We start from the raw sequence: 24,644 nt of genomic DNA, 5'->3' as shown, positions 1-24,644 counted from the left end.
TGATCCTTGGACCAAAACATTTTGGGCCCGGAGGACCTTCTGCCTCGATCATTTTAGATAGATACACTCTATCCAGACGGTGCCTCGCATCCCGTTCTGGCAGGTGTCTTTCTCCCACGCGTTCCCCCAACGGGTTCCGGTATGCCGTGAGTCTTCCAGTTGTCGAATCAGCCTCATCGTAATGTTCCGGTACCACGGCCCTTGCCTGCCGGTTCCTTGGGGGAAGCATTTCCTCCTCTTCATACGCTGCCCTTGCAGCTCGATAATTTTGCCCGGTTTCATATCTACCGGCATGATTGTTTCCGGCATAACCTCTTCTGGCGTAGCCTCGATCTGCCCCTTGGCCTTTTCTACCGGCATCATGTTGCCCGACTTGTTGTTTTCCGGCGAGGACCGGATCATACACAGTCATCTGCTGCACATTCATTTCTCTTTCTTTTCTTCTGTCCGGATGGGGGACGATGCCTGCCCATGGGACTTGCTACCGGCATTCTTTGTTGAATGCACGGACTTCGAAGCCGCAGCCTTGTTCAGCTTAGCAAGCTGCTCAGCATTCTGCTGCTCGATGGTTTCTAGCAACTCTCTAACACGCTCTTGCTGTTTTGCCAAAGCCTCTCTGGAAAGTGACTCACACAGCTCTACTGTAGCCTTAGCAGCTTTTATGGTTTATCCGGGCTACTGTACTTAGGTTTCTCTACGATGCTCACAAACGCAGAGGTACTCTTGCCGGCAAGAACTTCCTTACGCAAATCCTGATCTAGGTTGCGAGCCTTAAGCCGGTTTTCCGGCATCCTAGCAGCCTGAGCGCTAACTGAAGCAAAGCCATGGGAAGCGTTATACTCACGTAGGGTTAGGTTTAGCTCGCGCTGCGCCCGGATGATGTCCGCGCCTCCGGAAAGCAGCGCCTTGCGCATTGCCTCCAGCTCCGCCTGAGCCGCTGCCGGGTCGATGTTCTGCGCGATGGGCGTTGCCAGCATGTTCATCGCCGCTTGCAGTGGTGTCTCCGGTGGTGCGGAAGATGTTCCCGCAGCGCCTGCCTCGCGCTCCAGCGGTGGCTTGGCCGGACGGGTCGATGTCGTACGCCCAGCACCTTCATCCACAGCTTCCTTGCCAGCACCAACTGCGCCAGCCATCATTACCTCCACGCTGCCGGCGGCGCGGCCAGCACATAGCCACCTTGGCGGATCCGGCGCCACCAGCACCGGCGGAAGGCGCTGGCACACAGGGACAGTGCCGAGGTAGACGCGGTGGCTGCCGAACTCGATGACGCGGCCGTTCTTGGGGAAGATGTCGCCGTTGGCGAAGCAGCCCGCATTGTCGTTGAAGAAGTCCATGGAGTAAATGCGCTGCACGAGCGCAGACACCGTCCGCTCGCCGGCGGGGTCAAGGAGGCCCGCCCGAATGTGAACTCCATCAAGCGCCGCTTCTTGCCCCACGGTGGGCGCCAACTGTCGTCGTGGTGAACTGACAGATGCCATAGGATGGCTTAAGTTGGGGCCGAATGGGCGCTAGAGGATTCGGGGGAGGGTTTTTGATTAGATTGGATGAACTTCCGGATGCTTTCCTCAAGAACCAGGCCTAAGCCAGAGGTAGAAGAAGAAAGACACAAGGAAGAACTCTGCTCTAGATCTTTCTATCCATTGATCTTATAAGATTACAGGTTTCTGGCTACAACACAACGCTTAGATCGTACATGCCCGCGATGGGGTGTGCCCCCTCTCCTTATATAGAGGAGAGGGTGGCTTACAGGGGAAGAAACCCTAGGAAACCCTAATGGCATCTTTGAACAGACAAACTACTTTACAAAGTTACTTTAATCATAGGTGACGCCAGTATCTTCTTTAATCAGGGAGGCTGACGTCCTCCGGTTGCTTTTGGCGTCACCTTCCTCTTTGGCGTCAGGGCTTCGTTTAAAGCTACTTTGCTTAGCTCATCTTCGTCCTCTAGCTCTGGAGAGAATCTTTGACCATTCTCGCCGACGTGCTACAGTGCACCTCTTACCGGTCGTCCGGTGTCTTTTTAGCTTATGCCGGTATACCCCTCTTGGGGATACCGGTATAGACTTACTCAGCCCAACGCTTAACTTCGAGCTCCGGAATAAACATTAAACCGGTATCTTGATGGCTCAAACCATCCGGTTTGGCATGCCTTTGGCATACCGGGGGTCATCCCCCCAACAGTCGCCCATTTCATCCACGTCAAGACCACCTACCAAGGCCCAAAGCTAGTTGAGTTATACATCTCCAGGATAGTCAGCCTGCACGGAACCCCGAAGTCAATTGTGTCAGATAGAGGATCTCAATTCACCTCAAGATTCTTGCAGAAAGTACATGAAGGACTAGGAACCCGGCTGAATTTCAGCACAGCTTATCACCCGCAGACTGACGGACAGACCGAGAGAGTCAACCAGATACTGGAAGATATGTCGACAGCCTGTGTGCTAGAGTATGGATCTAAGTGGGAAGACTTCCTGCCTTACGCAGAATTCTCATACAACAACAGTTGTCAAGCCAGCTTACAAATGGCCCCCTTTGAAGCCCTGTACGGAAGGAAGTGCCGTACCCCTCTGAACTGGTCAGAAGTCGGAGATAGTCAAGTCTTCGGCCCCGATATTCTCCGCGAAGCTGAAGAGAAGGTTCACATGATCCGTGAATACCTCAAGACCGCCCAGTCAAGACAGAAGAGTTACGCCGACAAGTGACGCTGAGAGATGACCTTCGACATCGGAGATTTTGTGTATCTCAAAGTCTCACCCCTCAAAGGAATGCAGCGATTCCAACTCAGAGGAAAGCTCGCCCCCAGATATGTCGGACCCTTCAAAGTTCTGAGTCGCCGAGGAGAAGTTTCATATCAGCTTGAACTACCGGAAGAAATGTCCGTTGTGCACAATGTGTTTCACATATCACTACTTCGGAAGTGCCTGGAAGTGCCGGAGAAGACATAAGTGTTCAAGAACATCGATCACCGAGCTGTGGATATCAACAAGGACTTGACGTATCGCGAAGTACCTATTCGCATCCTGGAAGAACCTTTCAGAACCACCCGCACCAGGAGTATCAAGTTCCTGAAAATTCAATGGAGCAACCACACCGAAGAAGAAGCCACCTGGGAGCGCGAAGAAGATATGAAAAAGGAATACCCAGATCTCTTTAGTACCTAGTTTTCTTTAAGATCTCGGGACGAGATCTTTTGTAAGGGGGAAGGGTTTGTAACATCCCAAATTTTCAATAAAGGAAGAAAGGGAAAGTTTCCAAAATGCAAAATTTAGAACCAACACAAACTTTTTATCTCCATATAGTGCTATGCATATAACTCACTTTTATATTTGTGTTAGTGTGCATTTGACATGATGATTGCTTGGATGATTGCAAGTGTGCTCAAACCCTAATCAATGATCTCATGATCACCCAAATGGAAGGAAAAAAGAAAAGAGAAAATAAAATGGAAAAATCAAACCAACACTCGCGTATGGTTTATGCCATTTTTGCAAATCCTTAACCTAGACCATTTTGGTTTGCACCATTGGTTGTAAATGGTTGCTAAACACTTATTAAAACTTTTGGAATCAAAGAAACTCAAATCAAATCAAATTTGAATGAAATATGAGCTCACATGCACTAATGATCAATTTGGGCAAATTTTAGCCGGATGCCCTCTTTGAGCCTCTGTTTTGAAAGATTTCTAAACTAAACATGGATAACTCTTTGCACCTCATCCAAGACATCAAAGTGAACACCTTTGCCCAAAACCATCACTGCAAATTCTTGCTCAATTTCAAATGGTGAACAAGCAAAGTAGAGACTTTGAAACAGATTTAAGATAATGTGCATTTTGGATTTTTGCAAAACAATTCAAATTTGACCACCACCACCACCATTCTACTGCAAATAATATATGATTGCAACCCACCAAAATTCATTCAAAAATTCCAAAGTTTTGTTCTTGCAGCCATTTAGTCGAACAGCTGGTGTGCACAAACCGGGCAACATGGTGCATTGCTTTGCCCGGCAGATCCTAGCCTCCACCATCAACCCTAGGTCACCATTTGTACTCCCCTGACCTCTCTACACCCTACCAAGCATCAAAGAAAAGAATTGGTACACTCATACATCACCATTTGACCAAAACCTTGCCATGCTGTGGCATGGCATGGACAGCACCATGCTCTCCCTCTCTCTGGCCCTTCTCAGCGTGCACCACATTGTCCACTGTGCTCCTCACACTCTCCTGCACCTGCTGGACTTGGCCATCGACGAACTCGTGCACCACAGGTACCAGAACGGGCCATGCCCAGACGTGCCCAGACGCGCACACGCACGCCAAAGCGCGCACGGCGAACGCCACGGGCACGCCCAGACACGACGTCGTCCCACTCCTCTGTGTCACCCCGTCCTCTTCTCTCTGCACCACACGCTCCGCAACGTCACCAGCAACCGCCCAGACAAGCTCATTGGCCCGCGGGAACGCTGTAGCCGATGACCTCGTCGACGACCACCGCCGCAGTACTGCCCACCTTAGTCACGTGCCCGTCCTCTCCTCTGCATCATTTTCACCGCCGTCAAGCCCTACGTCTTCGCCGTGACGTCGCCGAGCCAGGAGCATCATCGCCAGTGCCCCAGAGCCGCTGTAGCACCGTCGCCATGGGTGACATCGTCACAACACCACGGCCTCGCCTCGCCGCTATAAAAGGAGGGCCTCCCTCCTCAATTCAAGCACACCACTACTCCCCTCTCATCTCACTGAGCCTGCTCGACCACCTCTCTCGCTCGATTCATCACCGTAGCCATTCAATTTAGTAGCCGGAGCCCACGGAGGTGCTGAGAAGCTCGCCATTCTGGTAAAGAATATGTAGCTTATGTATCTTATTTCTTATAAGTTGCTTGTTGAGCGGTAACCATGTTTCCGGGGATGCCATCAAATTTTACACCTTTGTTGAATATCATGTGAGTTGCTATGCTTGTTCGTCTTGTCTGAAGTAAGGGTGATTTATCATGATCAAATGGTTTGAGTATGCATATTGTTAGAGAAGAACGTTGGGCCGCTAACTAAAGCCATGAATCATGGTGGAAGTTTCAGTTTGGACAATCAATCCGCAATCTCTTATGAGAATATTATCTGTTGTTGGATGCTTATGCATTAAAGAGGAGTCCATTATTTGTTTTCTATGTTGTCCCGGTATCGATGTCTAATTTGAGAATAATCAAAAGCGAGAAATCCAATGCGAACTTTCTCCTTAGACCTTTGTACAGGCGGCATAGAGGTACCCCTTTGTGACACTGGGTTGAAACATATGTTATGCAATGATAATCCATGTAAATCCAAGCTAATTAGGACAAGGTGCGAGCACTATTGGTATTCTATGCATGAGGCTTGCAACTTATAGGATGTCTTATGAATAACACATATGAATTATTACTACCGTTGACAAAATTGTTTCTATGTTTTCAAAATAAAAGCTCTAGCACAAAAATAGTAATCCATGCTTCCCTCTGCGAAGGGCCTTTCTTTTACTTTATGTTGAGTCAGTTTACCTACTTCTTTCTATCTTAGAAGCAAACACTTGTGTCAACTGTGTGCATTGATTCCTACATACTTGCTTATTTGCATTCATCATATTACTTTGTGTTGACAATTATCCATGAGATATACATGTTGAAGTTGAAAGCAACTGCTAAAACTTATATCTTCCTTTGTGTTGCTTCAAAACTTTCTACTAAGAATTTATTGCTTTATGAGTTAACTCCTATGCAAGTCTTATTGATGCTTGTCTTGAAAGTACTATTCATGAAAAGTCTTTGCTATATGATTCAGCTGTTTAATCATTGTCTTTACCATTGCTTCGAATCACTTCATTCATCTCATATGCTTTACAATAGTATTGATCAAGATTATGATAGCATGTCACTTCAGAAATTATCCTTGTTATCGTTTACCTACTCGAGGGCGAGTAGGAACTAAGCTTGGGGATGCTTGATACGTCTCAAACGTATCTATAATTTCTTATGTTCCATGCTACTTCTATGACAATACTCACATGTTTTATACACACTTTACATCATTTATATGCATTTTCCGGCACTAACCTATTGACAAGATGCCGAAGCGCCAGTTCATGTTTTCTGCTGTTTTTGGTTTCAAAAATCCTACAAAGGAAATATTCTCGGAATTGGACGAAATCAACGCCCAGGGTCTTATTTTTCCACGGAGCTTCCAGAAGACCGAAGAACATACGAAGTGGGGCCACGAGGCGGCCAAACCATAGGGCGACGTGGCCTGGATGGGGCCCGAGCCGGCCTATTGTGTGGGCCCCTCATGCCGCCTCCGACTCTGCCCTTCCGCCTACTTAAACTCTCCATCGCGAAAACCACATTACCGAGAGCCACGATACGGAAAAAGTTCCAGAGATGCCGCCGCCGCCAATCCCATCTCGGGGGATTCAGGAGATCGCCTCCGGCACCCTGCCGGAGAGGGGAATCATCTCCCGGAGGACTCTACATCACCATGATCGCCTTCGGACTGATGTGTGAGTAGTTCATCCTTGGACAATGGGTCCATAGCAGTAGCTAGATGGTTGTCTTCTCCTCATTGTGCTATCATGTTAGATCTTGTGAGCTTCCTATCATGATCAAGATCATCTATTTGTAATGCTACATGTTGTGTTTGTTGGGATCCGATGAATATGGAATACTTTGTCAAGTTGATTATTGATCTATCATATATGTGTTGTTTATGATCTTGCATGCTCTCTGTTGCTAGTAGAGGCTCTGGCCAAGTTGATACTTGTAACTCCAAGAGGGAGTATTTATGCTCGATAGTGGGTTCATGCCTCCATTGAATCTGGACAAAGGATGAGAAAGTTCTAAGGTTGTGGATGTGTTGTTGCCACTAGGGATAAAACATCGATGATTTGTCTAAGGATATTTGTGTTGATTACATTACGCACCATACTTAATGCAATTGTCTGTTGTTTGCAACTTAATACTAGAAGGGGTGCGGATGCTAACCCAAAGGTGGACTTTTTAGGCATAGATGCATGCTGGATAGCGGTCTATGTACTTTGTCGTAATGCAATAAGTAAATCTCATAGTAGTCATCATGATATATATGTGCATTGTTATGCCCTCTCTATTTGTCAATTGCCCAAATGTAATTTGTTCACCCAACATGCTATTTATCTTATTGGAGAGACACCACTAGTGAACTGTGGACTCCGGTCCATTCTTTTACATCTGAATACAATCTACTACAATCATTGTTCTCAGCTGTTCTTCGCAAACAAAGATCATTCTCCACACCATACGTTTAATCCTTTGTTTACAGCAAGCCGGTGAGATTGACAACCTCACTGTTATGTTGGGGCAAAGTATTTTGATTGTGTTGTGCAGGTTCCATGTTGGCGCCGGAATCCCTGGTGTTGCGCCGCACTACACTCCGTCACCAACGACCTTCACGTGGCCCTTGACTCCTACTGGTTCGATAACCTTGTTTTCTTACTGAGGGAAATCTTGCTGATGTACGCATCAGACCTTCCTCTTGGGGTTCCGAACGGACGTGTGCTTCACGCGTATCAAGACTGTTTTCTGGCGCCGTTGTCGGGGACCTGAAGAAAAGTTACACCACAAAGATTTCTAACTCCCACGTCAACTTCACGCCAGCAACCACTTCTCTCGCTCGATTCACCACCGTAGCCATTCAATTTAGTTGCCGGAGCCCGCGGAGGTGCTGAGCAGCTCGCCATCGATTCCGGCCGCCGTTGGAGACGCCACTGCTACCAGCTGCTTCCTCGTCATCGACAACCTCGCCGCAGCACGTCGCCGACCATCGCCGTGCCGCCGGTGAGCCTCCCACCCCCTAGCCTCGCCGCCTGTAGCCTCGCCTCTCGTCGCTGTCGACGATGAACGCGAGCCGTCGGATGCTCTTCTAATCCTGCGGCTCGGGATAGAACTTACCGCTTCGCCTGTTAAGACCCACTGACATGTGGCTCCCACTGTCAGGCGGCCCGCGGCATGTGTGATGCGCTAGCTGGGCCGGCCCGTTTGCCTTTTCCCCTGCGCAGCCCATTTCGTTTCCCGCCAGGCCCTTTAATTCAAATATGAATTTTCGAATTATTCCAAATTGCAAACTGATGCCATTTTCAAATTTAAATAGAAATAAATCTACTGGGCCAAATTCAATAATTTTTATATATTTGGAAAGCTGAGAAAATTATCTAACAACTACACTGGCCTCATCCTTAGATTCACTATAGAATTAATGTGACAAAATAAACAAAGCAGGGACTTTTGTAACTTCAAACAAATTTTAAAAATCAACCCTAAGTGATTTTGAGTTGATTCTAACTCTCATAAATCACATTTCACATACTCTACCAACTTATGCAAAAACATCACATAGTTGTTTGTATGATAATGGACTAGAGCAAAATAATGGCTATATGGCTATTTCTAGCCCATTTAAACTTATCCAAAATAATTTCTCAAATGTTATGAGAGGTTCCCTCTCATTTAAATGATGGTCATAAGAAATTCAAATTGATGTGTTGACCTAGTCTATATCATCTCATTTTGGATTACTTAGAGACATAAGTGTTGTTAAAGTAAGAACTAAATGGTATGAGGTTAGTACCTCATTTAAATCATGTTCCCCAAATGATAGATATGACTTGTTGAACTTGATCAACATGAATTCATACCTTATTATTATTTGAGGAAATTAAATTGCAAAAAGATTCAATGAGAGGAAATTATTTCTCTCCTACAAGTTTTCTTAACACACAATCCAACCCATATTGATAAGTGTTATGATGAATGAATAACTTGTGTGAACCATGTGTGTGCTTAGTTTAGCCTTAAGACTTGTGTGGTGATTGTATACCTCGTATTCGATTTTAGACGCTAGTACCGAGGAGTATCAAGAGGAGGAGGAGGTCTACTTCCAAGGAGAAGAAGATCACTTTGATCAATTCCCCAACCAAGGCAAGCTAATATTCTTGCAAAGTGCAAAGCTCAACAAAGAACAAGGCATCACCCCCTTTTACTTTATGCTTAATGATCCCATCCCAAGTTATTACTTTACAAGCTTTTTTGAATTTGATTTATCAAAGTTACTTTTTGATTCATGATTTACTTGGTTAGTATTGGAGTAATACAAGACCATCAAAGTTAGCCTAAAAGCAAGGCAAACTACTTAGCACCCCTCACACTTAGTGGCTAGTGCTAAATTAAAAATGTCTACTCTAGATGGGAACATGTGAATTGAAATGACTTTGAAAACCTTGGAATGATGCGTCATTTCCATTGAAAGATTTTGAAGGTGAACGTGACATGATTGACTTGGTGAATTTGATAAAAACTGATGATTGAGTTGGATGCGATACCATTCCAATTATTGAGTACCCCCACAATACCAGATTATGGGTAAGGCTTAGCTGGAAATTTATGTGTCTTAGTATGGGTTCCCTCTGAATAAGCGTCATAGAGGTTATGCCGAGGCTGCCTCCGTCTAAAGTGAAATGACGTGAAATGAGGTGAATGTACGACCCAAGCCCTGTGCAGTTCCCGGGATAACAGTTGGCTATCACCGGGAGGCCAAGCTCATGGGGAGAGGTGCCTATACTAGGGTGTGTAAGTGAAAGGTTAACGTTTGATGATCCGCGTACTGAGTTACGATTATTCGAGGTTATCCTTGAAGGATGTAATCAAATGTTGTGGCACAGGTGTGCAACCTCTGCAGAGTGTAAACCTATTCGAATAGCCGCGTCCGCGGTCATGGACAGTTGGAAAGGCCATACTGTTCCGTCATCAGCAAATTATATCAAATATGACTTGTGAATTGAACTTGAAAGATGACTTTGAATTGAATCACAACAGAGTTGTGGGAATGACACTAATGTTCCCACTTGAGTTAAGTTAGCACATGAGGAGTCTTTTACTAAAATGTTTATGTACTAAAATTGGCTTTATGCAAATAACCCTAGAGCTTAGAACACTCTCAATAGAAATGTTAGTGCTTACACTAGTATTAGTTTGCGAGTACTTGAAAGTACTCACGGCTGTGTCCCTGGCTATTCAAATGGCCAGACTATGAAGCTGAACAGCAGTATGAAGATGACGGGCAACAGGACGTCTACGACAACTAGGAGCTCCTTCTAACGTTAAGCGTTGCCTGTGGAATAGATAGTCCACTACTACTTCGCTTCCGCTACGTATTTGTGTATTGATCATTAGATCAAGTGTTGAAATGAGACTGGATCATGTGATCCTTTTTATGTAATGACTATGTTGGTATTGTAATGAATGATGACTCTATGATATTCAGCTCTTATGTCTCGCAAAAAACAATCTTCCTCGGATTGCGATGTATGACATAATAGGCATCTGGACTTAAAAATCCGGGTGTTGACAGTTGCGGTGGTTGATGTCTGATATGCGTACAGCACGCGTCCGTTGGGAACCCCAAGAGGAAGGTGTGATGTGTACAGCGGCAAGTTTTCCCTCAGTAAGAAACCAAGGTTTATCGAACCAGTAGGAGCCAAGAAGCACGTTGAAGGTTGATGGCGGCGAGATGTAGTGCGGCGCAACACCAGGGATTCCGGCGCCAACGTGGAACCTGCACAACACAACCAAAGTACTTTGCCCCAACGAAACAGCGAGGTTTTCAATCTCACCGGCTTGCTGTAACAAAGGATTAGATGTATAGTGTGGATGATGATTGTTTGCAGAAAACAGTAGAACAAGTATTGCAGTAGATTGTATTCGATGTAAAAAAATGGACCGGGGTCCACAGTTCACTAGAGGTGTCTCTCCCATAAGAATAAGCATGTTGGGTGAACAAATTACAGTTGGGCAATTGACAAATAGAGAGGGCATGACCATGCACATACATGATATGATGAGTATAGTGAGATTTAATTGGGCATTACGACAAAGTACATAGACCGCTATCCAGCATGCATCTATGCCTAAAAATTCCACCTTCAGGTTATCATCCGAACCCCTTCCAGTATTAAGTTGAAAACAACAGACAATTGCATTAAATATGGTGCGTAATGTAATCAATAACTACATCCTCGGACATAGCATCAATGTTTTATCCCTAGTGGCAACAGCACATCCACAACCTTAGAACTTTCTGTCACTGTCCCAGATTTAATGGAGGCATGAACCCACTATCGAGCATAAATACTCCCTCTTGGAGTTAAGAGTAAAAACTTGGCCAGAGCCTCTACTAATAACGGAGAGCATGCAAGATCATAAACAACACATAGGTAATAGATTGATAATCAACATAACATAGTATTCTCTATCCATCGGATCCCAACAAACACAACATATAGCATTACAGATAGATGATCTTGATCATGTTAGGCAGCTCACAAGACCCGACAATGAAGCACATGAGGAGAAGACAACCATCTAGCTACTGCTATGGACCCATAGTCCAGGGGTGAACTACTCACTCATCACTCCGGAGGCGACCATGGCGGTGAAGAGTCCTCTGGGAGATGATTCCCCTCTCCGGCAGGGTGCCGGAGGCGATCTCCTGAATCCCCCGAGATGGGATTGGCGGCGGCGGCATCTCTGGAAGGTTTTCCGTATCGTGGCTCTCGGTACTGGGGGTTTCGCGACGAAGACTATATGTAGGCGAAAGGGCAGGTCAGGGGGCCACACGAGGGGCCCACACACTAGGCCGGCGCGGCCAGGGCTTGGGCCGCGCCGCCCTAGCGTCTGGCCACCTCGTGGCCCCACTTTGTCTCCTCTTCGGTCTTCTGGAAGCTTCGTGGCAAAATAGGCCTCTGGGCGTTGATTTCGTCCAATTCCGAAAATATTTCCTTACTAGGATTTCTGAAACCAAAAACAGCAGAAAACAGCAACTGGCTCTTCGGCATCTCGTTAATAGGTTAGTGCCGGAAAATGCATAAATATGACATAAAGTATGCATAAAACATGTAGATATCATCAATAATGTGGCATGGAACATAAGAAATTATCGATACGTCGGAGCCGTATCAGCATCCCCAAGCTTAGTTTCTGCTCGTCCCGAGCAGGTAAACGATAACAAAGATAATTTCTGGAGTGACATGCCATCATAACCTTGATCATACTATTGTAAGCTTATGTAATGAATGCAGCGATCAAAACAATGTAAATGACATGAGTAAACAACTGAATCATAAAGCAAAGACTTTTCATGAATAGTACTTTCAAGACAAGCATCAATAAGTCTTGCATAAGAGTTAACTCATAAAGCAATAATTCAAAGTAGAGGTATTGAAGCAACACAAAAGAAGATTAAGTTCCAGCGGTTGCTTTCAACTTATAACATGTATATCTCATGGATATTGTCAATGCAAAGTAATATAACAAGTGCAATATGCAAGTATGTAGGAATCAATGCACAGTTCACACAAGTGTTTGCTTCTTGAGGTGGAGAGAGATAGGTGAACTGACTCAACATAAAAGTAAAAGAAAGGGCCCTTCGCAGAGGGAAGCATTGATTGCTATATTTGTGCTAGAGCTTTGGTTTTGAAAACAAGAAACAATTTTGTCAACGGTAGTAATAAAGCATATGTGCTATGTAAATTATATCTTACAAGTTGCAAGCCTCATGCATAGTATACTAATAGTGCCCGCACCTTGTCCTAATTAGCTTGGATTACCGGGATTGTCATCGCAATGCACATGTTTCAACCAAGTGTCACAAAGGGGTACCTCTATGCCGCCTGTACAAAGGTCTAAGGAGAAAGCTCGCATTGGATTTCTCGCTTTTGATTATTCTCAACTTAGACATCCATACCGGGACAACATAGACAACAGATAGTGGACTCCTCTTTAATGCATAAGCATGTAGCAACAATGTTCTCATATGATATTGAGGATATTTGTCCAAAACTGAAACTTCCACCATGATTCATGGCTTTAGTTAGCGGCCCAATGTTCTTCTCTAACAATATGCATGCTCTAACCATTAAATGAGTGGTAAATCGCCCTTACTTCAGACAAGACGGACATGCATAGAAACTCACATGATATTCAACAAAGAGTAGTTGATGGCGTCCCCAGGAACATGGTTATCGCACAACAAGCAACTTAATAAGAGATAAAGTGCATAAGTACATATTCAATACCACAATAGTTTTTAGGCTATTTGTCCCATGAGCTATATATTGTAAAGGTAGAGGATAGAAATTTTAAAGGTAGCACTCAAGCAATTTACTTTGGAATGGCGGAGAAATACCATGTGGTAGGTAGGTATGGTGGACACAAATGGCATAGTGGTTGGCTCAAGGATTTTGGATGCATGAGAAGTATTCCCTCTCGATACAAGGTTTAGGCTAGCAAGGTTATTTGAAACAAACACACGGATGAACCGGTGCAGCAAAACTCACATAAAAGACATATTGTAAACATTATAAGACTCTACACCGTCTTCCTTGTTGTTCAAACTCTTTACTAGAAATTATCTAGACCTTAGAGAGACCAATTATGCAAACCAAATTTAGCAAGCTCTATGTATTTCTTCATTAATAGGTGCAAAGTATATGATGCAAGAGCTTAAACATGAGCACAACAATTGCCAAGTATCACATTATCCAAGACATTTTATCAATTACTACATGTATCATTTTCCGATTCCAACCATATAACAATTTAACGAAGAAGATTCAACCTTCGCCATGAACACTATGAGTAAAGCCTAAGGACATATTTGTCCATATGCAACAGCGGAGCGTGTCTCTCTCCCACAAAGAATGCTAGGATCCATTTTATTCAAACAAAACAAAAAAAACAAAAACAAACCGACGCTCCAAGCAAAGTGCATAAGATGTGATGGAATAAAAATATAGATTCAGGGGAGGAACCTGATAATGTTGTCGATGAAGAAGGGGATGCCTTGGGCATCCCCAAGCTTAGACGCTTGAGTATTCTTGAAATATGCAGGGGTGAACCACCGGGGCATCCCCAAGCTTAGAGCTTTCACTCTCCTTGATCATGTTGTATCATCTCCCTCTCTTGATCCTTGAAAACTTCCTCCACACCAAACTCAAAACAACTCATTAGAGGGTTAGTGCACAATCAAAATTTACATGTTCAGAGGTGACATAATCATTCTTAACAATTCTGGACATTGCACAAAGCTACTGAAAGTCAATGGAATAGAAAAATCCATCAAGCATAGCAAAACAGGCAATGCGAAATAAAAGGCAGAATCTGTCAAAACAGAACAGTTCGTAAAGACGAATTTTATTGAGGAACCAGACTTGCTCAAATGAAAATGCTCAAATTTAATGAAAGTTGCATACATATCTGAGGATCACTCACGTAAATTGGCATAATTTTCTGAGTTACCTACAGAGAATTAGGCCCAGATTCGTGACAGCAAAGAAATCTGTTTCTGCGCAGTAATCCAAATCTAGTATGAACCTTACTATCAACGACTTTACTTGGCACAACAATGCACAAAACTAAGATAAGGAGAGGTTGCTACAGTAGTAAAAACTGCCAAGAATCAAATATAAAATAAAAGTACTGTAGTAAAAACATGGGTTGTCTCCCATAAGCGCTTTTCTTTAACGCCTTTCAGCTAGGCGCAGAAAGTGTATATCAAGTATTATCAAGAGACGAAGTGTCAACATCATAATTTCTTCTAATAATAGAATCAAAAGGTAACTTCATTCTCTTTCTAGGGAAGTGTTCCATACCTTTCTTGAGAGGAAATTGATATTTAATATTACCTTCCTTCATATCAATGATAGCTTCAACAGTTCGAAGAAAAGGTCTTCCCAATATAATGGGACAAGATGCATTGCATTCAATATCCAAGACAACAAAATCAACGGGGACAAGATTATTGTTAACGGTAATGCGAATATTATCAACTCTCCCCAAAGGTTTCTTTGTAGAGTTATCAGCAAGATTAACATCCAAATAACAATTTTTCAATGGTGGCAAGTCAAGCATATTATAAATCTTCCTAGGCATAACGGAAATACTTGCACCAAGATCACATAAAGCATTACAATCAAAGTCATTAATCTTCATCTTAATGATGGACTCCCAACCATCCTCTAGCTTCCTAGGAATAGAAGCTTCGCGTTCTAGTTTCTCTTCTCTAGCTTTTATGAGAGCATTTGTAATATGTTTCGTGAAAGCCAAGTTTATAGCACTAGCATTAGGACTCTTAGCAAGTTTTTGTAAGAACTTTATAACTTCAGAGATGTGGCAATCATAAAAATCCAAGCCATTATAATCTAAAGCAATGGGATCATCATCCCCAATGTTGGAAAAAATTTCAGCAGTTTTATCATAGGCAGTTTCAGCAGTTTTAGCAGTTTCGGGCATTTTTTCGCGCTTTGCATTAGAAGTGGAAACATTGCCAACACCAATTATTTTACCATTATTAGTTGGAGGTGCAGCAACATGTGGAGCATTAGCATTGCTAGTGGTGGTAATAGTCCAAACTTTAGCTATATTATCTTCTTTTTCATTTTCTTCTCTTTCCCACCTAGCACGCAATTCGGCCATCAATCTTATATTCTCATTAATTCTAACTTGGATGGAATTTGCTGTAGTAACAATTTTATTATAATGATTTTCATTAGGCATAACTTTCGATTTCAAAAGATCAACATCAGCAGCAAGACTATCGACTTTAGAAGCAAGTATATCAATTTTCCCAAGCTTTTCTTCAACAGATTTGTTAAAAGCAGTTTGTGTACTAATAAATTCTTTAAGCATAGATTCAAGTCCAGGGGGTGAATTCCTATTATTGTTGTAAGAATTCCCATCAGAATTACCATAGCCGTTGCCATTATTATAAGGATATGGCCTATAGTTGTTACTAGAATTGTTCCGGTAAGCATTATTGTTGAAATTATTATTTTTAATGAAGTTAACATCAACATGTTCTTCTTGGGCAACCAATGAAGCTAACGGAACATTATTAGGATCAACATTAGTCCTACCATTCACAAGCATGGACATAATAGCATCAATCTTATCACTCAAGGAAGAGGTTTCTTCGACAGAATTTACCTTCTTACCTTGTGGAGCTCTTTCCGTGTGCCATTCAGAGTAATTAATCATCATATTATCAAGAAGCTTTGTTGCTTCGCCAAGAGTGATGGACATAAAGGTACCTCCAGCAGCTGAATCCAATAGGTTCCGCGAAGAAAAATTCAGTCCTGCATAAAAGGTTTGGATGATCATCCAAGTAGTCAGTCCATGGGTTGGGCAATTTTTAACCAAAGATTTCATTCTTTCCCAAGATTGTGCAACATGCTCATTATCCAATTGTTTAAAATTCATTATGCTACTCCTCAAAGATATAATTTTAGCAGGGGGATAATATCTACCAATAAAAGCATCCTTGCATTTAGTCCATGAATCAATACTATTCTTAGGCATAGATAGCAACCAATCTTTAGCTCTTCCTCTTAATGAGAAAGGAAACAATTTTAATTTTATAATATCACCATCTACAACCTTATACTTTTGCATTTCACATAATTCAACAAAATTATTGAGATGGGCAGCAGCATCATCAGAACTAACACCAGAAAATTGCTCTCGCATAACAAAATTTAGTAAAGCAGGTTTAATTTCAAAGAATTCTGCTGTAGGAGCAGGTGGAGCAATAGGTGTGCATAAGAAATCATTATTATTTGTGGTTGTGAAGTCACACAACTTAGTATTTTCAGGAGTACCCATTTTAGCAACAGTAAATAAAGCAAACTAGATAAAGTAAATGCAAGTAACTAATTTTTTTTGTATTTTCGATATAGCGTGCAAACAAGACAGTAAATAAAATAAAGCTAGCAACTAATTTTTTAGTGTTTTGATATAATGCAGCAAACAAAGTAGTAAATAAAAATAAAGCAAGACAAAAACAAAGTAAAGAGATTGGGATGTGGAGACTCCCCTTGCAGCGTGTCTTGATCTCCCCGGCAACGGCGCCAGAAAAAGAGCTTGATACGCGTACAACACGCGTCCGTTGGGAACCCCAAGAGGAAGGTGTGATGCGTACAGCGGCAAGTTTTCCGAACCAGTAGGAGCCAAGAAGCACGTTGAAGGTTGATGGTGGCGAGATGTAGTGCGGCGCAACACCAGCGATTCCGGCGCCAACGTGGAACCTGCACAACACAACCAAAGTACTTTGCCCCAACAAAACAGCGAGGTTGTCAATCTCACCGGCTTGCTGTAACAAAGGATTAGATGTATAGTGTGGATGATGATTGTTTGCAGAAAACAGTAGAACAAGTATTGCAGTAGATTGTATTCGATGTAAAAGAATGGACCGGGGTCCACAGTTCACTAGAGGTGTCTCTCCCATAAGAATAAGCATGTTGGGTGAACAAATTACAGTTGGGCAATTGACAAATAGAGAGGGCATGACCATGCACATACATGATGTCAACACCCGGATTTTTAAGTCCGGATGCCTATTATGTCATACATCGCAATCCCAGGAAATTGTTGTTGCGAGGCATAATAGTTAAGTATCACAGTCATCATTCATTACAAACCATAATGTCTTACAACTTGGAATCACATGATCCATATTACACAAATAGTTGATCTAATGATCAACGAACAAACACAAGTTCATAGCGGAAGCGTAAGATACAAGGACTCTCTAGTCCACAGGCCAACGCTTGACGTTAGAAGCTCCTAGTTGTGGTAGACGTCCTGCTGCTCGTCATCCTCGTACTGCTGCTCGGCTTCATAGTCTGGCCATTTGAATAGCCAGGGACAAAGCCGTGAGCACTTTATGTACTCGCAATCTAATACTAGTGTAAGTACTAACATTACTATTGATGGTGTTCTAAGCTCTAAGTTTATTTGCATAAATCCAATTTTATTTGATAAACATTGTAGAAAACAACTCCCCATGTGCTAACTAACTCAAGGGGGAACATTAGTGTCATTCCCACAACTCAGTTGTGATTCAAAGTCAAATTCACCATTCAAGTCAAGTTCAAGAACACCAGTCACATAAATATAAAATCTGATGACGGAAAACAGAATGGCCTTTCCAATTGTCCATATCCGCGGATGCGGCTATTCGAATAGTTCTACACTCTGCAGAGGTCGCACACTTGTGCCACAACATTTGATTACATCCGTCAGGGATAAAACCCCGAATAATCGTAACTCAGTACGCGGATCATCAACCATTAACCTTTCACTTACACACCCTAGTATAGGCACCTCTCCCCATGAGTTTGGCCTCCCGGTGAAAACCAACTGTTAACCCGGGAACTGCACAGGGCTTGGGCCGGACATTCACCTCATATCACGTCATATCACATCATATCTTTTGTTGTAGAGGCAGCTTTCGGCATAACCCCGATGACGCTTGTTTAGAGGGAACCCATACTAAGACACGTAAATTTCCAGCTAAGCCCTACCCATAATCAGGTATTGTGGGTGTACTCAAAAATTGGAATGGTATCGCATCCAACTCAATCATCAGTTTTTAACCAAAGTCACCAAGTCAACTTCAGTGTCATATTCACCTTCAAAATCTTTCAATGGAAATGACTAATCATTCCAAGGTTTTCACCATCATCATTTCACCAACACATGTTCCCATCTAGAGTAGTCATTTTAAAATTTAGCACTAGCAACTATATATGAGGGGTGCTAAGTATTTGCTTTGCTTCTAGGCTAAGTTTGATACTCTTGTACTAACTCCATACTAACCCAGTAAATTATAAATCAAAGGTACTTTGATAAAACAAAGGTAAATAAAGCTGGTAAAGTAAAACTGGGAAAGTAGGATCATAAGCATAAAGTAAATGGGGTAATGCCTTGCTCAGGGTGAGCTTTGCACTTTGCAAGAGTATTATCTTGCCTTGGTTGGGAAACTGGTCAAAGTGGTCTTCTTCTCCTTGGAAGTAGACCTCCCCCTCCTCCTGGTACTCCTCGGTACTAGCGTCTAAAAATACGAATACGGAGTACACAATCATCACACCAAACTAATTTATTAAACTAGGCACAAACATGGTTCACACACTTAACTAGCATCACATATTACTATTATGTGGGTGGATGTGTTTTTCTTATTATTTAAGAAAAAAATTTCCTCTCATACTAATCTTAAATGTTACTTTGAATTATTCAGAGAAATAATTTCCTCTCATTATCTTATTAAGATTTAATTTCTCTTATGCATAATATGTGACCTAGGTTGACCCAAGTCAACCTCTTCACACTTATCATTTGGAGAAAATGATTTAAATGAGGTGAGCACCTCATACCATTTAATTCTAGCATATCTAAGATTTAATATCACCAACAATTCCTATGAGACCTAAATGACCAGAGTCTCTACTTCATTTGGAATTGGTGGTGACAAGATTTAAATGAGAGAAACTCTCTCATAAGATTTCTTAATAGTTTTGGACAATACCTTTGACTAGAAATAGCCATAAAGGCATTTAAAACAACTAAGCCATGATCATTCAAAGTAGGCATGGCATATTTTTGTAGAAACAATTAGTATAAGTGAAATGTGAATTATTGGAGGTGGAATTTACTGAAAAGCATTTATGGTTGATTTTTAAGAATTATTATAAGACAGAAAAGTCCCTGCCTTGTTTATTTTGTCATTTTAATTCTACAAAAGATCTAGGGTTCTATCCAGTGGCATTGTGTAGATAATTTCTTAAGGTTTCCAAAAATATAAAGTTTGCAAAATTTGGCCGAGTAGATTTGTCACTATTGAAATTCAAAGTTTGCATCAGATTAAGATATTTTTCTAATTTCCAAAAATTGAATTCAAAACGTGGGCTCGCGCGGGAAAACGAGAAAAGGGAAAATGGGCCGGCCCAGTACTGCGTCCAGCGCAGCGGGCCGCCTGACAGTGTGGGGGCCACGCGTCAGCGGGACTTACTCACCGAACCGGTACGGGAAAGGAGGGGCGTTGGATCAGGCGATGATCGAACGGCCAGGGGTTGTCGTCGTCGACAGCGAGAAGCAGAGGCGAGCACGGCGGCAGTAGGGGGTCGGAGCGGTCGTCGGAGCTCCGGCGATCGTCGGAGGGGTGCGCCGCGACGTTGTTGTCGATGGGGAGGCGCCTGGAAGCAGCGGCGCGTCCTGGGGCGGCCTCCTTCTCCGGCGAGCTTCGGCTACTGGCGGCGGCAGCGAGCTAGCAATTGCGGCGGTGTGGTGGCTATCTGGTGAAATTGAGGGGACGAGGAGTGCTGTGAGGATGAGGGGGAGTGAGTGGCGTGCTCAGATCAGTAGGAGGGGTGCTGCTTTTATAGTTGGGGGAGGTGGCCGTGGAGCGGAGTAGCGGTCGTCGACGGCGTCGTCGTTCCAGGGGCTCCAAGGGGCAAGTGATGGGCGCGGCGTGTCGCTGGTGCTCTGGCGAAGATGACGCGCGTGACGGCGATGAAAAAGAGGCACTACAGTGGCGGCGAGCGTGATGGAAGCTTGCAGGTCATGGCGGAAGGGCGTGGACGCTCACGTCGTCTGCGGCGTTCCCGCGGGCCAGGGGCCATGTCCAGGCGTTGCAGGCGGTCGTCGTGCGTCGACTGGCGGTGAGTGTGAGGGCGGAGGTGACGCAGGGACGCGGGGCGGCTGACGCTCTTGGCGCGTCCAGGGCTGGCGCCATGCGCGCTCTGGCGTGGCATGGGCGTCCCTGGGCGTGTCTGGGCGCGTCGAGGCTGGCGTGTGCACACGTTCTCTCGGTCAAAGGAGGGCACGAGCAGGTTCAGAAGGGTGAGAGGGAGCCAGTGGACATGGTGGTGCAGGCTAGAATCGACCAGGTGAGGGGATGGCATGAATTGGACTTGCCATGCCACGGCATGGCAAGGTTTGATTTATTTGATCTCTCCTTGACCAGTGCAAGTGGTGGTGAGGGTGTGGTGAGGTGAGAGGGAGGCTCCAGGGTGCAGAGAGGGCAAGGTTGGACCAAGTCCAAGGTAGAAATGAGGTATGGGCTCAAATTTTTACCCTGCCAGCAAGGTGTTCGACAGAATGCCCGCAAGAAAAAGATTTTTGAATTTTGAAATTCTTTTTGGTGGGTTGTAAACAATTATTAAATGGAGCATTTTGGTGGTGGTGGTGGTCAAAATGGAATTGATATGCAAAATCACATTTTGCATATGATCTTACATATGTGCAAAAGTTCCAACTTTGCTTGCTTCCCATTTGAATTTGGCAAAGATTTTGGGGCAGTGGTTTTGGGCAAAGTTGAAGTGCTTGATGTTGTCTTGGATGAGGTGTAAAGAGTTGACAAAGTTTAGAAGTGGAAAGAAGAAAACCAGGGGCTCAAAGTGGCCATCAGGGTAAAAATGGCACAAGTGACCATATTGCATGTGACTTGGGAAATGAATTTGATTTTGGTTTGATTTGAGTTTCTTTACTTCCAAAAGTGTTTAAAAGTGTTTAGTAACCATTTACAACCAATGGTGCAAGCCAAAGTGGTCTAGGTTAAGTATTTGCAAAAATGGCATAGGCCTTATGTGAGAGTGAAAAGGATTTTTGGAAAATCTTTTTTATTTCAATTTTATTTGGCTAAGGGTGATCAAGTGATCATTGCTAAGGTTTTGGGATGAGAGTAACACACAACCAAGCATCATGGCAAAGCACACTCAATCAACTTAATAAGGTGAGCTAATATGCATAGTCCTATATGATGAGAAAAAGTTTTTTTGTTGGCTCCAAATTTTGGATTCTTGAATTCTCTCTGGTTCATTTTATTGAAACTTGGGATGTTACAAACCCTTCCCCCTTACAAAAGATCTCGTCCCGAGATCTAGAGAAAACTAGGTACTAAAGAGATCTGGGTATTCCTTCTTCATATCTTCCTCGCGTTCCCAAGTTGCTTCTTCTTCGGTGTGGTTACTCCATTGTATCTTCAGGAACTTGATACTTCTGGTGCGGGTGGTCCTGAATGCTTCTTCAAGGATGCGAATAGGCACTTCGCGGTAGGTTAGGTCCTTGTTGATATCAATGGCTCTGTGGTCGATGTTCTTAAATACTTCGGTCTTCTCAGGCACTTCTAGACACTTCCGAAGCAGTGAGATGTGAAACACATCGTGTACGGCGGACATCTCTTCCGGTAGTTCCAACTGATATGAGACTTCTCCTCGGCGATCCAGAATCTTGAATGGTCCAACATATCTGGGGGCGAGCTTTCCTTTGAGTTGGAATCTCTGCATTCCTTTGAGGGGTGAGACTTTGAGATACACAAAATCTCCGATCTCGAATGTCATCTCTCGGCGTCTCTTGTTGGCGTAGCTCTTTTGTCTGGACTGGGCGGTCTTGAGGTACTCGCGGATCTTGTGCACCTTCTCTTCGGCTTCGCGGAGAACATCGGGGCCGAAGACTTGACTATCTCCGACTTCCGACCAGTTCAGAGGGGTACGGCATTTCCTTCCGTACAGGGCTTCAAAGGGGGCCATCTGTAAGCTGGCTTGATAGCTATTATTGTAGGAGAATTCTGCGTATGGTAAGCAGTCTTCCCATTTGGATCCGTACTCTAGCACACAGGCTCTCAACATATCTTCCAATATCTGGTTGACTCTCTCGGTCTGTCCGTCAGTCTGTGGGTGGTAGGCTGTGCTGAAATTCAGACGGGTTCCTAGTCCTTCATGCACTTTCTGCCAGAATCTTGAGGTGAATTGTGATCCTCTATCCGACACAATTGACTTCGGGGTTCCGTGCAGGCTGACTATTCTGGAGATGTATAACTCTGCAAGCTTTGGGCCTTGGTATGTGGTCTTGACAGGGATAAAATGTGCAACCTTGGTCAACCTATCTATGACTACCCAAATGGAGTCATTTCCTCGGCTAGATTTGGGCAATCCTGTGATGAAGTCCATACCGACAGAATCCCATTTCCACTCAGGAATCTGTAAAGGTTGCAACAGTCCTGCAGGTCTTTGATATTCTGCCTTGACTCGTTGACAGATATCACACTTGGCGATGTAGCTTCCTATCTCTCGCTTCATTCCGTGCCACCAGAATTGTTCCTTCAAGTCTTGGTACATCTTGGTTCCTCCGGGGTGAATGGAATACAGTGTATCATGAGCTTCTTTCAGAATGACTTGTTTCAACTCTGAATCTGACGGTACAAACAGGCGTTCGTTGTACCAAAGAACTCCTTCTTCATATACGGTAAATCCTGGTGCCTTTCCTGCAGCTATCTGACTCTTTATTCCGTCAATGCTGGCATTTCCCTTCTGGGCTTCCTTTATCTGGCTCATCAAAGTGGGTTGGAGCTCAAGGCTGGCGAGGAATCCTTCGCTCACTAGCTCTAGTCTGAATTGTTCAAACTCTTGGTACAGGCTTGGTTGCTCTATTGCGATCATGGAGTTCAACTGACACGGCAGTCTGCTCAAGGCATCCGCTACCACATTGGCCTTGCCGGGGTGGTAGTGAATTTCCATGTCGTAATCCTTGATTAATTCAATCCATCTGCGCTGTCTCATGTTCAGCTCCTTCTGGGTGAAAATGTACTTCAGGCTCTTGTGATCTGAATATATCTCGCATCGATTACCCATGAGGTAATGACGCCAAACCTTCAGGGCTAACACTACTGCTGCTAACTCCAAGTCATGAGTTGGATAGTTCTGTTCATGTTGCTTCAGTTGCCTTGATAGGTAAGATATTACTTTGCCTTCTTGCATCAACACACATCCAAGACCAGTCTTGGATGCATCACAATAGACATCAAAAGGCTTGGTGACATCGGGCATGATCAGTATTGGGGCTGTGGTTAATCTGAGCTTGAGTAGTTGAAAGCTTTCTTCACATTTGTCATTCCAGTCAAATTTCCGGTCCTTCTTCAGCAGTTGAGTCATTGGTCTGGCGATGCTTGAAAATCCTTCAACGAATCGGCGGTAATATCCCGCCAATCCTAGAAATGCTCGGACTTCAGTCTGGGTGGTTGGGGCTTTCCATTCCTCAACAGTTTTGATTTTTGCGGGATCTACAGCAATTCATCCTGCAGACAAGATGTGTCCCAGGAATCCTACTTCTTTCAGCCAAAACTCACATTTGCTGAACTTGGCGTACAACTGATGCTGCCTAAGGGTTTCTAGAACCACTTCCAAATGTTGCTCATGTTCTTCTTCTGATTTGGAGTAGATAAGGATGTCGTCAATGAAGACAACGACAAACTTATCCAGGAATTCCATAAAGATCTTTTTCATGAGATTCATGAAGTAAGCGGGGGCATTGGTCTGTCCAAAGGACATGACATTGTACTCATACAGTCCATATCTGGTGGTAAAGGCAGTCTTTGGAATATCTGTTGCTCGGATCTTCAGTTGATGGTAACCTGTCCTCAGATCAATCTTTGAGAATACTTGGGCACCGGTTAGCTGGTCAAACAGATCTTCTATCTTCGGCAGGGGATATTTGTTCTTGATGGTGACATCGTTAAGCTTACGATAATCCGTAACCAAACGAGTGGCACCGTCCTTTTTATCCACAAACAAAACTGGTGATCTCCAAGGCGACGCACTTGGTCGAATCAGACCTTTGTACAGCATATCATCCAGTTGCTTCTTCAGTTCCATTAATTCTGCGGGGTTCATGCTATAGGCTCTCTGGGCTATAGGTCCTGTTCCAGGGATTAACTCGATGATAAACTCGATATCCCGATCCGGGGGCATACCTGGTAGATCA

The sequence above is a fragment of the Lolium perenne genome, chromosome 4 (assembly GCF_019359855.2).
Source record: "Lolium perenne isolate Kyuss_39 chromosome 4, Kyuss_2.0, whole genome shotgun sequence".
Taxonomy (NCBI): domain Eukaryota; kingdom Viridiplantae; phylum Streptophyta; class Magnoliopsida; order Poales; family Poaceae; genus Lolium; species Lolium perenne.
This window is presented reverse-complemented; position numbering follows the sequence as displayed.